This window comes from Canis aureus, chromosome 19 (assembly GCF_053574225.1).
Source record: "Canis aureus isolate CA01 chromosome 19, VMU_Caureus_v.1.0, whole genome shotgun sequence".
Lineage (NCBI taxonomy): Eukaryota > Metazoa > Chordata > Mammalia > Carnivora > Canidae > Canis > Canis aureus.
Window position 1 is genome coordinate 35,891,040 of NC_135629.1, and position 17,784 is coordinate 35,908,823.

At 44.5% G+C, this 17,784-nt stretch overlaps 1 pseudogene; it reads left to right on the plus strand.

The window, feature by feature from the left end:
- Positions 1-17,439: 17,439 nt before the first annotated feature.
- LOC144291276 (U4 spliceosomal RNA) lies at positions 17,440-17,508 on the plus strand (annotated as a pseudogene).
- Positions 17,509-17,784: the final 276 nt, after the last annotated feature.

Below are 17,784 nucleotides of genomic sequence, written 5' to 3' on the forward strand. Positions count from 1 at the left end.
AATTGGAAAAACAGACAATGAAACCACCCCACAAATAAATGCCGAAGTGCAATTGGTAACTGACACGGAGCACTCAGGGTGCTTTGAGGATTTAGCATAAAAAGCTTGACCCAATCTGGGAAACCAGGGAAGCTTTCCTTCAAAGAAATGGAAATTGAGCTGAAGATTAAACTGAGGCTTGATGAGTAAGTAGGAGGAACCTTGGCAAAGGCAGGGCTGAGAGGTGTGGAGTCAGGGGAGAGCATTCCAGGCATAAGAAAAAGCATATACAGGGGACACCTGCGTGGCTCAGTGGTTGAGCGTCTGCCTTTGGCTCAGGGTATGATCACGGGGTCCAAGGATTGAGTCCTGCATCGAGCTCCCCATGGGGAGCCTGCTTTTCCCTCTGTCTATATGTCTCTGTCTCTCTCTGTGTGTGTCTCTCATGAATAAGTAAATAAAATCTTAAAAAAAAGAAAAAGAAAAAGCACATGCAAAGTCCTGTGGTTGAACAGCATCTCTGAGAACCTAAAAGATGGCCCACATGGTTAGAAGACCAAAAATGAGGCGATGGGGGTTGACTGGGGTTCGAAGGTCAGCTGTGAGGTCATGAAGAGCTCATAAATTGTGTTGAAGATTTGGGGCTTTATACTAAAATTCTGTATTTCCATTTGTAATTCATAGTAGAGAAGTTGAAGGAAGGAGAGAGGGAAGAAGGAGAAAAAGCCGACAGACAGACGGGCTTGGTTCACAAGGAAAAGGCAAGACCCAGCCTGAAATACAAGGCACTTGCTTTCCAAGTCCCCTGGCTAACAACTTATAGCCAGGAATATATCTCAACTCCCTGGCTGGTATCCTTGAAAGGGATATAGCTTGAGAAAGCTCACTTTATCAAGAGGAGAAAGATGGATAATCAATCCTTTTCTTGCCCAGTTTTTCAAAATAGTTGGTAAAAAGCATTAAATTAGTGTCAACAGATTCCTGTTATGTTCTTCACTGGGGTTTGCAATGGCCCCTCCTAGGAAACCACGCTCTTCCCAAGACTAGAATCAGAGTTGTTGTTGTTGTTCTTCTTCTTCTTCAAGATTTTATTTATTTATTTGGGAGAGAGAAAGAATGCATGAGTGGGTTGGGGAAGGGCACTGGGAGAGGGAGAAGCAGTCTCCCCACTGAGTAGGGAGCCTGACGTAGGAATCGATCCCAGGACCCTGAGATCATGACCTGAGCCAAAGGCAGATGCTTAACTGACTGAGCCACCCAGGCGCCCTGAGTTTTCCATCTTCTGAATGTAACTTGAGAATATATGAATGAACTAAATGTATAGTACATAATTATTTCAGAGAAATGAAATTTTATTTCCTGTGAGCTAACGTTTTTGTATATTTTGGTGTATTATAAATAATCATGCCCAAGGCTGATAGTAACCAGAGGGACTATCATAAGCCACTTACAACCTTAAATTATGGACTTTTGTTACGTTTTTAGTTGCCTCTGAATATAATTCCTTAAGAAGACATATTCCTTCTTTGTTAGACTTTTTTTTTTTTTTTACATTTACCTTTCATATACATTTTTATGAATGCAATGCCTCCCATGGGTTGTACCGCAGCTCAAGTGGGGGAGTGGAAAGGACGTGGTTGCCCGGAGAGCAAACAGACTTGTGTTGGAATCCCGGTACATGGCTACTACTTGAGTCATCCAGGTCACTTACAAACACTCTCTGAGTTTCAGTCTCTCCCTGTCTGTAGAGCTAGAAATAACATTATTTTTATAGAATTTAAGATTGAATATGGCATTGCATGTTAAGGACAGGTTGCTGGGAACCACTCAATAAATATTGGTATTTGCCTCGCCTTTTGCTTATCTGTTCCCAAAGCTAGGCTGTTCAAACCTCCACATTATTTATTTTGCTACCCACAAGTTAGAATCACAAAGTTCAGTTAAATATAATAATATTGCATTTCTTGAAAACAAATGTCTAATTCCAACTGGTGTCAAATTCAGTAGAATATTTCTCTGAGCTGTTTTTTTTTCCCCCGGAGTCAAATTATCAAAACCTGTGCCAATTCTTTCTCAGTAGTATTTAAAGAAATACACAAACAAATATTATAATACGTTACCAAAATATTGAAAAGAGATAATACTCAATGCTGGTGAGGATATGGTGAGGTAGATGCTCTCATACCTATGCCACTCAGTCTGGGTCATGAGTCATAAAGCAGCTCACGTGGGTGATCTCAGTAATCCTGCATCCAGCAATCCAGGAGATGGTCAGGGGTAAGCAGGTGAATAAAAATTTATGTAGCAGCATGTTCCTCATGGCGTTATTTACGGTGGTGTGCCCTTAGAAACCACCTAAATGTCTAACAACAAGGAAATGGTTAAATAAATTACGGTACAACCGGATGATGAAATGTTACTTGACTCTTCAAATGTGGTTTACAAAGACATTTTAGTGACAAGGGAAAATAGTTCTGATCAAAGATTGAAGGGGAGAGGCAGGCCATGGAAGATTCCTTAGCCTGAACTCGGCTATGGGAGAATCTTAGAGGTCTCTCTCTTTATATAGGCCTTAAGAAGATGGGGGAAAAAGCACAAAATATTAATAGTGTGTTTTCTCTGGATGGTAGGATTGACATGCATTTTCTTTCCTATACCTAAAACCATTTCTGCAACATGCAGTGTTCTTTTTGGAATCAGAAAAAGGAATTATGTTATGCTGGTTTTTGTTTTAAAGATTTTATTTATTTAATCATGAACGACACAGAGAGAGAGAGAGAGAGAGAGAGAGAGAGGGAGAAGCAGGCTCACTCCATGCAGGAAGCCCAACGTGGGACTCGATCCCAGGTCCCCAGGATCGGGCCCTGGGCTGAAGGCAGCGCTAAACTGCTGAGCCACCCAGGGATTCCCTGGTGGTTGTTAAAAAACAAAAAGCAGGTCTGGACCCCATGATGTGAAGAATTAAGGAAGAACACCCCACCTGACCGGTGTTCAGATGAGGGCTTCTGGGCTTGTTTCTCACACACAGGCTGTTCCAGGCCAGTTCTCTTATCGGTTAAGAGGTCCAAGAGATATGGAGAGAAAGCTGTCTCCCTGTGCTGGCTATTAGGGCCTCTGTGCTCTGAAGCACCAAGGCCTGAAGCTTCCTGTGAGGCTGTGCCATTCCTCGTCTTTTGGGCTTTTCTAAACAAGGAGTGCAAGCAGACTGACCTCCTGGCTCAGCCTCCTCAGGCTGCCACAAAAATATACCAGAGACTGGTGGCTGGAACAACAGAAGTTTATTTTCTCATAATTCTGGAGGCTGAAAATGTGAGATCAGGGTGGCAGGATGGTCAAGTTCTGGTGAGGGCTCCCTTCCCGACTTGGAGACCACTACCTTCTCACTGTGTCCTCACATGACAGGGAGGGCAGGGGAAGGAGAGGGGGAGAATGAGAGACTCGCTAATCCCATCAAGTGGGCCCCACCCTCATGCCCCCATCTAACCCTGATTACCTCCCAGCCATGTTGGCTTTCCTTATAGGCATGGGGGGCAGGTACAGATATTCAGTCCACAACTCCTGTGTTCTCCTAGTCCTTCCCTCCTAACCTCATCATCATGGCACCCTCAAGACCATCGCTGTAGACTAGGCACAGAGACCGAGAATGGTGTAGGGTGCATCTCTCATATTCTGGGAGCTCCCAGTTTAGTGGAGAACAAGAGGAACTCACTAAAACCAAGAGCTAAACTTATTGATGAGCACTTACTACATGGCACTTGTAGGCACTGTTTGTCATTTTAACTGGCCTGAACTCAAATGTAATCTCGTACAGTTCTGCAGGTTGGAATAGAAGGGGGTCTCAGGGGCTCAAATCAAAAGTGGCAGGGTTGTGTTCCCTCTGGAGGCTCTGGGGGAGAGCCTGTTCCTTCTGTTCCCAATTCTAGAGGCGGTCTGTGTTCCCTGGCTCACATCCCCTTTCAGCAATGACACCACTTTGACCTTGCTTCCACTGCCACTGATCCTTTTCTAGCATTATTTTACTTAAGTGTTTTTTTTTTTTTTTTTAAGATTTTATTTTTAAGTAGTTTCTACACCCAACATGGGGCTTGAACTCACAACCCCAAATCAGGAGTCGTGTGCTCTACCGACTGAGCCAGTCAAGCTCCCCACTAGAATTGTTTTAAATGCAATCCCTGCTCAACTTAATCCTCTACAGCAACTCTGAGATAATTCCTGCCATTTTATAAATGAGTAAACTGAGGCAGAGAGGGACTAAGAAGCTTGCACAAAACCACAGACCTTGAAAATGATGAAGTTGTGATTCAAACCTTGGTCCATCTGTGCTCTTCTGACAACACTGGAGAGCACAGAAGTTTACAGACTGACTTGTTGCTTCAGAGTCTGAAGCACTCTCAGACTCTGAAGCACTATCCCGAGCACTATCCTCTCTCAGTCTGAGCCTCAGTTTTCTCATCTGTAAATTGGGCATGATTGTTGTTACATGGACTTGCCTCGTGGATTAAATGCTGCAGGTGAAGGTGCTTTGGTGAGCATCTGACCGCAGAAAATAGGGGTTTCCTTCTGGCCCAGTGGTGAGTGCTTTTGGAGTTGCTAAAAGCAGAAGTGTGGGCGTTGCTGAGCTGAAGGCAAGGAAGCCTGGGGTCGTGGGAGAGAGCTTCTGGCAGAGGCTCCTGAAGGCTTGAAGGAAGGGCAGGCGGGGAGATGGTCATCAGTAAAGGAGCGGAGAAGCCGTGGGAGCAGGGAACATCCAGGCCCCGTCACTCTGTCTGGGTGTCAGTGCCCGGCAGGTGTGCAGCTCGGGTGAGAGGCTGGGCTCAGTGGGCCCCACCTGTTGGGCATTAGCACTAGGGTGAGGTGGGTGTGGCTGGGCAGCAACCAGCCCCAGAAGGAGGGCAAGTCTGGGCCCATGGTCCCTGCACCCCAGGAGCCAGGAGCTCATTAAAGAGGGAAGGCGTCATTACATGCCAGCTTCTGAAGGTAAAAGACCATGAGGAGTGGGGGCAGGAGGGGGGCTTTCTGCCCTGCAAGGGCAGCATGCCAGGAAGGTGGAGGGGACGAAAGGGGGTGGAGATGGCTTCCAGGGTCACTAACTAAGGTCAGCACAGGGCCAGTGAACGGGAGGCTGGGGAGGGTGGCTTAGGTTGCTGTGAACTGTAATGGGGAGCCCTGGGGAGCTCTGGAGCAAGGCATGGGCAGGCCTTAAAGGGGAGGCTGGTGCGGCTGGTGGCTGAGCCATCGGGGTGGGAGGGGGAGGAAGAAGCAACAGGACTGGTTGTGTCCAGGGCCTCTATTCTGTGCTGTCAACTAGAAATGGGATGCCAGCCACCTATGTAATTTAAAATTGACTAATAGCCTATGAAAACAGCAAAAGGAAAGAGGTGAAATTAATTCTGATAATATATTCAACCCAATGTGTCAAAAATATTTATCGTTTTCACATGAAATCAATATGAACGTTATTACTGAGACCCTTCGCATTTGTGCTAAGTCTTCAAGATTCAGATTCAGAATGTATTTCTCGCAGCAAGTCACGATTTGCCTTGCTCCGGGAACTATGGGGGGCTCGTATAGGACAATGCAGCTCTAGACCCAGAACAAGTTTGGGTGAAGTTGATTGCAGTTGTGTCTTTTCCCCAGGGGTCCATTTTGTTCCCTTTTTAATTGCCCTGGAGCGGTAGCCGCCAGCCACAGGGCTGTGGGGTCCTTGGACCGTGAGCCATGAGCAGGTGATGTGCCCTGGCCAGCCTCCTGGCTCTCTGCTCTGCTGAGCCTGTGGGTTGGGCTCCACTGCAAGGCTGGAGTTAAACATTAACCCCGGATTTCTCAGGGATACCCCAGATGAAAGAAGTGTTTTAGAAAATTAACTTCTCTATTCGGAAGTAGTCTTGTCTTCAGAAGAGTGGGGTGGGCTGAGCAAGTGGGTCTCTGAGTCCGTAATAGAGGCTCACATAGTGTGAAGCTTGGGAGGGTGGTGCTGGGAATTGAATTTGACAAGCAGATCTGATTTGGGAGCTACAGGTGAGGGTAGAGGAGAATGAATTTAAGACAGGAGCTTGTGGGTACAGGTGACCAGGTGCCATGGAGGGACCTTTGCCTCTGCAATCAAGCTCCCCTTCGCTCCTCTGCATCTCCTTGATTTGGGAGAAAAGGAGTTGGCTTCTACACTGATGATTTTATGTTTCTGAAATATTGGTGTGTTATGCAACAACCTTTGGTGATGGATCATTCTGGGTTTGGTTTTAAGCTTTATGACCATGGGGGAGTTAGGTCACCTTTCTGCCTCTGAGTTTCTTTCTCTATGAAGTAGGAACAAGAGTACATATGATCTGAGGGTTTATTCAAAGGATGATTGTATGTAAAGCTCTTTACCTGGGACATGAGGGCTCAGTAGATTGGAAATAATTTGTGGGTTACTATTACTGTCATTAACATTATTATTCATGGAGCAGGGCCTGGGCTGAGTTTGTGGTTTGGGTCAGGAGAGGCAACAGGAGAAGGATGGGGTGAGGGGGGTGTGCATGGAGGGATGTCTCCTTACCAAAGCAAGAATGAAAGGGAGTCTCTGAGCGGGTGGATCCAGAGGCCTCCAGAAGGGTAGGGCAGGAGTCTGGGAGGCCCAGGGAGCTTGTCCTTGACTGGCGGGCCAGCAGCTCTCTGGCCATAGCTCTGAGTTCTGTCTGGGGGTCATGTTCTTTCCTACAGGTTTCCAGCTCCACCTCCCATGTCCAGAGTTACCCAAACATTTTCCAAACCAGTCTGACCCCTTTCTAATATGTTCCAGATGCATTTGCGAGAAACTGGAAAAATGCAGAGCCAAGTGGGAAGTTATGCATTTATAGCACCGTGTTGGGCCCAAAGATTTTGGCGAGTAGGCACCCTGTTCCAGGGGAGGGACTGCCTCTATTCCTTCTCCTCTTCTTATCTTCTCAAAGAGGAGCCTTCCACAGCCCCTTCCCAAGAGTGGCATTTAGAACTGGAGTTGGCATGGTGGGCTTTGTCTCAGACATGCACTTTGACCCTCAGATCTATCAGTAGGGCTTTGGTTTGTTCATTTTCTGAGTATTTATTGAGCATCTACTATGATGTGCTTTGTGTTGTCTTTTTTATTAAGATATAACTGACGAAACATATTAGTTTGTTATACTGTATTTATTAGTGATTAATGATTTGCAAAAATAGTTTTGACCTCACAGACTCCCTGAAAGGGTCTTGGGAACCCTAGGGATCCAGGGCCTAGGGATCCAGGGTCACACTTTCAAAACTATTTCTTTAAAGGAAAAAAATTACGTGGGGCTATGAGAGCTTAAAACAAGTCAACCTGACCTAGACTTGGAGACAAAAGACTAGATGAAAAAGGAGGACATCAGAGAGTGTTTAAGATATAGGCATAGCACTTGCAAAGGTCCAGTGGTGGGCGAGAGCATGGTACCTAGGGGAGCTGAAAGAACAGTGTATGAATCCCCTGCCTAGGGTACACTGGGACAGTGACAGGTTCCATCTACTTTTGTAAATTCTTGTTACCATTGAGGTTGATTGAGAAGTTGTGACATGCCACATACAGAGTTATCTCTTCTTCCCTCTTGTAGCGGAAGGTCTGGAAGGGGACAACATATGCCTATTCCCATCCAGTATTACTGTGATATGTGCAGAGAGGAGGGGATTGGGTTTGTTTTGCGTGCATATGGTAGAGGAGGAAAAAAAGTCGGATGTGGAATGTCAAGGGTGCAGGGAAGGTTCAGTTTCAAAGGGTAAGTAAGGGTGATCCAGGCACAGGGGAAGGTATGTGTGTACCAAGATTTAGAACAGGAGCAGTCAAAGGTCTGGAAGAAGAGAGAACATGGACTTTGGTGGCAATGGAAAGGGTGCATCAGGGAAAGTTGGGGAGAATGGGAAGGGAGTTTGCCATCTGGTGCAGTGTGTCTATCCGATCAGTGGACTCTGAGCTCTGAGCCCAGTGTGCTTGATTGGTAAGATCATGGGCTGCGTTCTGAGCCATGACTTCATATCTTGTGGGTAGGCCACTTTATCTTTTTGGATTACCTTAGAGAGGCTGCACTGCTTGGAGCTTGCTGGCCTGGGCTCTGCTCTAAGCCACCTGTGTGACCTCGGATCAGTTACTCAATCTCTCTGTAACTTAGCTCAATCGTCCCTGTAATAGGAGCCGTACTAGTACCTGCCTCATATGATTATTGTAGGGATTCAATGAGTTATATGTGCAGTTATAGGGCTTGACTATTATTATTGGCAAATTTTTCACTCACAAGAGAGATGATTATCCCATCCCACCCACTTTAGATGATGCTGTAGTAGGGATACCATCTTAGCGTTGGCATCACCCGAGGAGGTTACTGGTTCCAAGTCCCGTGTGATTCAGGTGATCTCCACCGGCCTGTGCTTGTGAGAATCCTGCATGAGTGGCTACTTGGGCAGTGCTCATGCATGCCCTGTGATGGTGAGATTGGAGTTACTCAAGCAGATCACTTCACTCTTGGTAAGAACACCAGAAGGGAAGGGAAAAATCAAGCCGGAAAAGTGCAGATCTAGCATTTGTACCCTTTCTTCTTTTTTTAGGGAAATCTGATGCAAGTGTATTTCAATAGGAAAGAGAAGACCCTCCCCTGATTTTCTTCTCTATTAGTTCTCTAATGTACACTGACGAGCTGAGAGCCTGACAAATCAGCAACAAGAGTGGAATGAACCGAAGAACAACCATATCCTAATCTAGTTCTGAAGAACGGAAAAGCCATTAGAAGGAAGACAAATAAAGAAGACATGGTGGACACGCTTGGTTGCTGTACGTGATCTGGTCCTGTAGTGTCTGAGCACACAGCTGTCACTTGGTTGCAGGCTGGGATGTACTCAGTCTTCTCTCAGCCCTGGAGCACTGCTTCCTGCCTCCCTGCACAGAATGACCTAGGTAGTCCATGGCTTCTCTCTGGCTCATCCCTACAGCTTTGAGTTGAAGGACTGTTTTTGCTATGTGATGGTAAGGATACCAGCTGTGCCTTCCTAAGCCCTGTTTTACTACAACAATGAAAGTAGGTGCAGATGGGAGAAGAGCTTGACAAGGAAGAGTTCCAACATCTGGAGCCAGACTGCGCGGGCTTGAATCCTGGTTTTGCCAGTTAACAGGTAAGAACTTGTGGTTAATGACACTATAATTTGCCCATCTGAAAAGTGGAATAATAAGGTCTATGCAGTAGGTTGTTAGAAAAAATAAAAGTCCTTGAAATTGGATTTGGTACATAGTAGGTACTCAATAAATATTTGTGAGGGTTGCTGTTTGCCAGGCAGTGTGCCTAACCCTTTGTGTGCATCAGTCTCGCTTATCCTCACAATAGACTGATGAAGGGGTCACTGTAATTGTTCCCCTTTGCATAAGTCTGGTCAACATAGCTAGGAAGGGCCAATCTCAATTCCCCTGGCTTCCAAAGCCCCTGGTCTCATCCAGTCTCCATGTCGTCTCCAGCAACACATGGTTTCCCATCCTCATATTGCTACTTCCTGGCTGGGGGACCTTGGATGAGCCTGTTCCTTCATCTGAGTCCCAGTTGTCTCCCCCATTAAAGGATAAGATGAAGCTTGAGAGCTATAGTGCAGAGAAGAAAGTGACCACAATTTTGAACTCCACTGAGATCTTGCTACGGCTCTCCTGCTCGATCTTGGAGTAACTTTGACCGAGTCATTCTGCTGCCCCCTGCCCTAGTTTCTCCCACCTGTAAGAATGAGAGGATTTGCCCTGATGGCTTCTGAGGCTCCTTCTATACTAGATACCTCGAGCTGCTTCTACAGAAGCTGAGAGCCAGAGACACTGAGAAGGCAGCAGAGCACATAAGCCTCAGAACTGATTAAGCAGTCGGGGGACCTCCATGCGCTTGCTGAAAGCTGGTGTTGAAATGGCAAGATGAACCCCCTGTGGGAAGCCATACCTGACCAAGAAGCCCTTCAAATGTCCAACAGCAAGTCCACTGGAATTCACCTGCTTGGGATTGAGTCTTCGCTTTGCCTCTTACCTGCCTGTGACCTTGCTGGACAAGTAGCTCACTCTCTCTAGGCCTCAGTTTCCCATGTTATTAAAATGGGGTTGCAAAATGTCTCCTTCACAGGATTGCTGAGTGAAGTGAGGTCATTCCTGTCATGTGCTTAGCACTGAGAGTATCAGGCATAGCATGTAAACTGCTGTCCACGGCTGTGATTTTTGTGCCCGTGCTGCCTTGAGCAAGGATCCAACTTAGGCTCCAGTCTCCTTGAGGGCAGGCACCTGTCTACCAATGTCTGTATCCCCAAGTCCAGATGCTCATCAAATGTCTCTGAAATGGGGAATATGCCCCTTCCTGTTACACATGAGGTACCTGAGACCCAGAGAGGGGATACTCTGTGCCCAAACAGCCAGCTCGTAGAAGCAATACAGGAACCCCAGCTTTGCATTTGAGCCAGTGGTGTTTCCATGGCAGTGCATAAAACTTTGAATTTTGTCAAGACAATCACTTGAAGGTTTTCCCGGTACTTAGAATGTCTTCACTTAGTGCCATGGAGTGGGGGTGGGGATTTAATGCCTTGGATCTGCACTAGACCTTGGGAGCTGGTAAACACTTCTATAAAACAGACTGGGGAGGTCCTCACAGCCTGAACTAAGGCGGAGGGGATCTCTAGGGTACACATTGGGTACTTTTATGCTTGCATACTTACAAGATGGGGCTTGCCAAGGAGATGGAGAACCAGTGCCAGTGGTGCCTGAGAGGTGACCTTGCTAATGGTTTTTTCAGTGACCCAAATAAGTCACGGTGCTCACAGAAGTCCAGAGCTTTGTCTACCTAACTGCCCAGGCATTTCCAAGCTGAGTGCTTTTGCTGAAAACAGGAGGTGAGTTTTCACAGGCCCAGAGTTGCTTCAAGTTGAACAGAAAACATTTTTCATGAGCCCCGTATAATGAGGTGTGGTGACCTCTTGTAATGAAAACTCGTTCTCCCTGTAGGAATCCTGCTGCATGCCAAGGGACCACAGGTAGTAGCTGACATGTGTGACCTGAGATAATGGGACTAAAAAGGTGCTCCTCAACATTTGTCAGACAATCAAATAGATGTGCCCAGAGTATCCTTCTGGTTGGAAAGGAAGGCATACTCAGAGCATCTGGCTGCTGGTAGCCACAGGAGTTCTGTGGCCTGCAAGCAGGGAAGTGGCCAATTCATGAGTAGGATCTTCAGGCCGAGTCTTTAAACTCACAGCTTCAGAGGGTAGGTTTGTAAGATTTCCATATCCATCACCAGCCTCTTCCTGGAGATCAAGCGATTTAGATCTAACCTCCATTTGACATCTTTCCTTGAGCACTTTATTTTATTTTTTAAATATTTTATTTATTTATTCATGAGAGACACCCAGAGAGAGCAGAGACACAGGCAGAGGGAGAAGCAGGCTCCATGCAGGGAGCCCAATGTGGGACTCCATCCTGGGACTCTGGGATCATGCCCTGAGCCAAAGGCAGATGCTCAACCACTGAGCCACCCAGGCATCCCCCCTCCTTTAGCATTTTAAAGATGAGTTCTCAATTTCTTTCACCAACTCCTCTACAAACTAGCTCCCCCATCCTTGCCCATCTCAGCAAGTGCACCACCACCTGCCCAGTGTAAGCCAGACGTCTAGCCCTACCCTTGCCTCTGCCCTTTACCCACATCTAGTCCAGCACTAAGTTTGGTGGGCTCTACCTCCAACATGTACCTTGATTCTATCTGGAATCTGCATTTCCACACCACCAGCCCCATCTTCCCTGTGCTTCCAGCACTGCTCCTGTGCGATGGGCACCCTTCCACCCTGCCTTCCTCTCCTCTTCTCTCCCAGCCTGCCTGCTGCCCATTCCCACATGCCTCAGCACACATCCTTCTCTGACCCTTCATGCCTCAGGGGCTTTGTATTTGCCATTTCTACTGCCTGGAACTTTAGTCCCCATGACCCTTCACAAACTGTCTTCCTTGTGGGGAGGAGTCCTGTCTGTGCACCAGGCCTTCCCTGACCCCTGCTGTCAGGGCCTCCCTGCGTCTCACCCTGACCATGTCCTCCAGAGTCTTCCTTAGTCTGCAATCATCTTGTTTTCCTGTTTAGTCTGCCTTCTAAAGAGCAAACCTTTTCAGTAAAGGGTCAGATAAAAAACACTAAGCTCTGCGGCCATACGGTCTCTATCACACCAATTCACCTCCACCATGTTAGTGTGAAAGCGCCCGGGGAGGCACCGTGTAAGGGAGTGGACTTGGCTGTATTCCAGCAGTTTATCTGTGGACACTGAAATTTGAAATTCATATAATTTTCCTGTGTCAGGAAATAGTCTCCTTTTGATTAAACAAAACAAAACAAAAAGCCTTTAAAAATGTAAAACCATTCTTGGCTTTTGGATCTGATAGGAATACACAGTGGGGCAGATTTGCCCCACAGACTGTAGTTTTGCCCATTCCTGTTGCAGAATGTAGGCCCCGAGGGCGGCAGCCCATCTGCCTCGTCCTTCATAGTATCCCAACTCAGTTCCAGTTCTTGGGATGTAGGACAAGGTCACTTGGGCTTAGGGATGAAGGCAGGCAGGGAAGGCTGTATTTGGGGCTCATCAGGTGTGCCTCAAACATGGAACCATCACATTTCTGAAAACAAGGAATAAAGGAACGAAAGAAGGACAACCGCAGCGATAGGCATTTAAAGACCTGTCAATAGCCATTTCTGGTCATCAGGTCCATCCTCCTGCCTCTGGCCAAGACAACAGTCGACCACCCACGATCTGTGTTTTCTAGGCTCAGAGATTCTCCAAGTCAAGCAAGAATCCTCCAAACTGGCAACTCAGCCAGGCTGTCAGAACTCTAACCCATGGAGAGGTCATAGACGTTTTGTTCTGGCACGGGGAGTTAACATCTGAATAAATTACTATCTACCTGCTTTTATGAGCAAAGTTTTCCTTCATCTTTAGAAATGACAATCAGTCGTCAATCCCATCTCACGTTTGCATCATTTGTCTCTCAGTCTTCACCTTGACCACTGGCTCAGAATAAATCTTTCTCTGAGTTTTTTTTCCTAATAGCATTTGTCCCCCCTGCTGTAGCTTTGAGACAAAATACTTTTCTTAATAATACTCTCAGAGGGAAAATATTTGGCTCTCTCCTCCATAATTTTTGATGGAACCTGTTTATTGCCTTGTGGTCATCCCACTGGCGGTCATTTGATGCTTTGGACGGCTGAATGAGGCCCCGTTTGGGCTGTGTCTCTGGACACCATTTGGAAACATTTGGAAAGTTTAAAGAAAACTCAGGCAACTGGTTGGATTTGGGGGAAAATATAACTAGATTCTACCTCTCACCTCGTATCAAAATCCTGGATGAGTTAAAGATCTAAACAAGGAGAAAAGATGAATGGACATTTAAAACACGTAATTTTGGGAATGTGAATGTCTCTAAACATGTTGCTGAAGGCAGAAACATAAAGACAATGACATAAGAGTTAAAATATCATCAGCACAGTCCCCCACCCTAATCTGTTAGAATCATGAGAAAACAAAACCTTATAGAGCAATTTGTTGACAAAGGGTTAATTTCTTTAATTTTTAAAATTTACCTCTTTTTTTGGTGAGAACACCTAAATTCTTCTTTTGTAGCATATTTGAATTTAATAATACAGTATTACCAACCATAGTTATCATGTTATACATGAGATTCTCAGATCTCGTTCATCTTTATAACCAAAAGTTTATACCATTTTACCAGCCTCTCTTATTTCTTCCACCAGCCAGCCCCTGGTGACTATTTTTATACTCTGTTTCTGAGTTGGACCTTTTTTAAAAAAATTAACACAGAAGTGAAATTTCACATGTAGTACTTGTCTTTGCCTGGCTTATTTCGCTCAGTATAATGTCCTCCATGTTCATACATGTGGTCACAAATGACAGGATTTTTTAAAGGCTGGATGATATTCCATTGTATACACACACACACCACATTTCCTGATCTGTTCATCCATTGGTGAGCACATACCCTAACTATTGTGAATAATGCTTCAGTGAACATGAGAGGACAGATGTCTTCAAGATAATGATTTTGTTTGTTTTGAATATGTATGCAAGAGGTGGGATTGCTGGATCATGCTGTAGTTCTAAACCTCCATCCTGTCTCCTAGAGTGTCTGCACCAGTGTACGTTCCCACCAACAGTGTGCGAAGGTTCCTGTCTCTCCACATCCTCACCAGTGTTTATCTTGTCTTTTTGATAAGAGCCCACCTGAGCTCATTGTGGTTTTTATTTGCATTCCTTTTTTTTCTTTTAATATTTTATTTATTTATTCATAGAGACCGAGAGAGAGAGAGAGAGAGAGAGAGAGAGGCAGAGACACAGGCAGAGGGAGAAGCAGGCTCCATGCAGGGAGCCTGACGTGGGACTCGATCCTGGGTCTCCAGGATCACACCCCGGGTTGCAGGCGGCGCCACCCGGGCTGCCCTGCATTTCCTTTTTGATTAGTGATGTCAACCAGACTTCATTTCTTTAATGTGTAAAATGATCAAATTATTGACAGAAAAACTATTGAAAAATTGGTAGAGAATATGTAGAGTTGCATATATATATAAGGATGTTAACAGAAAAACAAGTGAAGAACATAAGTAGATTACTCACAAAATAAGTTTAGCCACAAACGTTTGAAAAAGATGTTCAATCTTTTTAGTAATAACCACACTCCCTCTCAAACAAACCCTGAGATACCATGTTCTGCCTGTCAAACTGTGAAGAATAAAAAATAATTAGGGTAAATGTATGGTCAACATTGGTAAGGCAGCATGGTTATGTGTATTCCAAGTTCCAAACTCAATGGTTCTGCTTCTAGTGATTGAGGTTTGCATAGTATTTCCTTGATCACCACTGGGGACAGGGGCTCTGCCTGACTTAGGCACCACTTGTGTACTCCTAATAGGTGCTAAGTAAGAACTGGTTGAGGGGATGGATCACTGAATAGCCACCAAGGATGTTAGAGTGTTTTGAGCCATGAAACTTGGGAGACATTCTCCGCGTCCATTAATGGTGTGTTGCTTAAATATATCAACAGTCGAGGTTGCCAAGCAACCAGTAGGTTTAACAACCTACCTACCAGTGGGTTGACTAAATCGACATTAATTCAGTCAAAATGATGTCTTGGGGGAATGGGTATTCATTCATTCTATTCCATCAAGTATTCATGCCAAGTACACTCTTGGTGCTTCTATATTGAACTGGACCCTCTGCGGATGGAATACTTTCTATGTTAAAGGTTCAATATATTCATGATCACCCATTGCTGGATTCTTAAAGGCCTAATACACCAAGTGTAAATGTACCTTTCTTTCCCACCTCCTCTGCTGTCAGGATTTTGTAGAAAATACTGTCTCCCACTCTAGCAGGCACCGTATACACATGCCACTGAGCCTTCAGTCCTGGAGTTAACGCCAGGATTCAAAACCTTGGAGAATAACATTCCTGCTTGAGGCAATCTAATTAAACTTCTGCTGTCAACATGAAGTGGCCCCCAATGGACAGATCAAACCTATTTTTAGGCTGCAAGTGTTATAAGAAGAAATATTTAATTAGAATGGGGGATGTTTAAAATAGCTTTCTCTCTTAACATGGGTGCCTGCTGGCTTGTTTTCCCAGTTATCATTAATCACCACCAGACGGACGTCAGAATTCACAGTCGGCTCTAGCTCCTGTCAAAATCTGCCTTCTTCGGGTAATTTGTTGCATAACTCAAAATGCCAAGTCTCTCCAGATCCGGGCACTTTCCGGTGAGCCAATGGCCCCAAGAGCTTTAGACAATTCAGTGGAGAGCATTTCTTTGGAACGAGAGCCCAGGCAGGGTATTTCTCCCACTGAAGTCTGTGTTTCTTGGTGTCTGTGGAAAGACAGTCCTGTTCAGACTGAGGAGATAATGTTCTCTGGCCACGGGCCTGAGAAGGGTTTGATGTTGCCTCAGAATCTACGTGAAGAACTGGGTTGTAGAGAAATTGATAGAAGGAAGACAAAAACTGCAGCTCTGTTAGGTTTCACACCTAATTTTTGATACTGCTTCATGGTTTTTCTGGGTCAACAAGTAAAAATCTTTGGGAATTGGAGAACTAGGTTGACTTGGCTTTACCTAATAGTTGTGCTATATAGGAAGTCCTATAGACTAGACTTTATGTGAAAAAAAATCACACAGGTACATAATTCATGGCAGGTGCTGTTCTAAGTGTTTTCTGTGTGTTTAACTCATGTAATCCCCATGATACCCTTTTGAGGTGTGTGGTAGTGTTACTCTTATTTTAAAGATGAGGAAATTCAGGGATAGGAAGGAAACTGAGGAAGGATATGAACACCTTCACAGAGCCAGTCACTCATGGGTGGTAGAGATAGGATTAAAATAGTCTGGAGTTGAGTCTTAGCCACATCTTCTGTTTTAGTACTTTATGATTAACAAGGAGGTTTTTCTTCATTCCTGGTAGATTTTAAGTAGTGCATGCCTCCTAGAACTTCACCTTCAGGCATCCTACAAATGATCACCCTTTCCCCGAACTCAAAAGCTTTTATAAAGTCATTATTGGTGAGAAGAAAAAGCATTTTTCTCTTTTGGGAGCAAGCATTCAGCCTGTATGCTTCTTCAGTCTGATGTTCCTGCTTCTAGAATGGTACTGTAAGGAAATGATCCAAGGTGTACCTAGAAAAATCTATTTAAAGTAAATGGGGACCTTTGCCAGTCATGTTCCTAGTATCATCAGAACCCAGAACAGTTTCTAGCACATGGTGGACATTTGGCAAAGAATTATTAATGAGGAAACTGCAAATTACAAACAAAAAACCAAAGATATATACAAGACCTCTGTGTCCACCCAGAGGATGAAATAATTTTATATCCATTGATAGCATTCTATATAGACACCAGAAATCACATTTATAGAAGAAATTTCAATAATAGTTGCTTTAAAAGAATCTATATTAAGGAGATAAATCAAGCACAAAAACATTAAGGACATTATTTTCTTGGCTCCCCTACTCAGCAAAATGGTATGTTTGTAGTTTTAAACTGATTGAATTCACTTTGACACTTCACTAGTAGTTATCCACAGTTGGCAAGTTGTGGTTGATTTTATCCTATGCTTTGGGTTTAGGGCATTTGTTATCTTTCTTATAATAAATCCATGTTCTTTTGTGATCAGAAGAAATAAATGTTTAAAATTACATCTTCCATGGGACCATTAAAAGTAGAAGCAAAATTTACACAAAGGAGCAAAAGTAACTAAGGATAGAAGACTAGATTCTTCAGGAAAACATCAAAAGTGAATAGTGGTTGTATTTGCTTGAGGGGATTGAATTTAGCATTGCGCTTCTCTTAATTTATGTTACTTGCCAATGTTTCAATAATGAAAATATTTTAAATAAATATACGTTTCTTTAATGGAAAAAGTAGAGTCTGGGTAATTAGTTTTAAAAATGGCTGCAGCTTTGTGCAGTGGCAGTATCGTAGCTAATGAGGTTTATCTGAGGCACGATTATTGCTAATTAAAATTGGCCGCAGCCAGTGTCCACAATAGCCAAATTATGGAAAGAGCCTAGATGTCCAGCGACAGATGAATGGATAAAGAAGATGTGGTGTATATATATATATATAATGGAATACTACACAGACATCAAAAAGAATGAAGTCTTCCCATTTACAACGACATGGATGAAACTGGAGGGTATTATGCTAAGTGAAATAACTCAATCAGAGAAAGACAATTACCATATCTCATATGTGGAATTTAAGAAACAAAACAGAGGATCATAGGGAAAGAGAGGAAAAA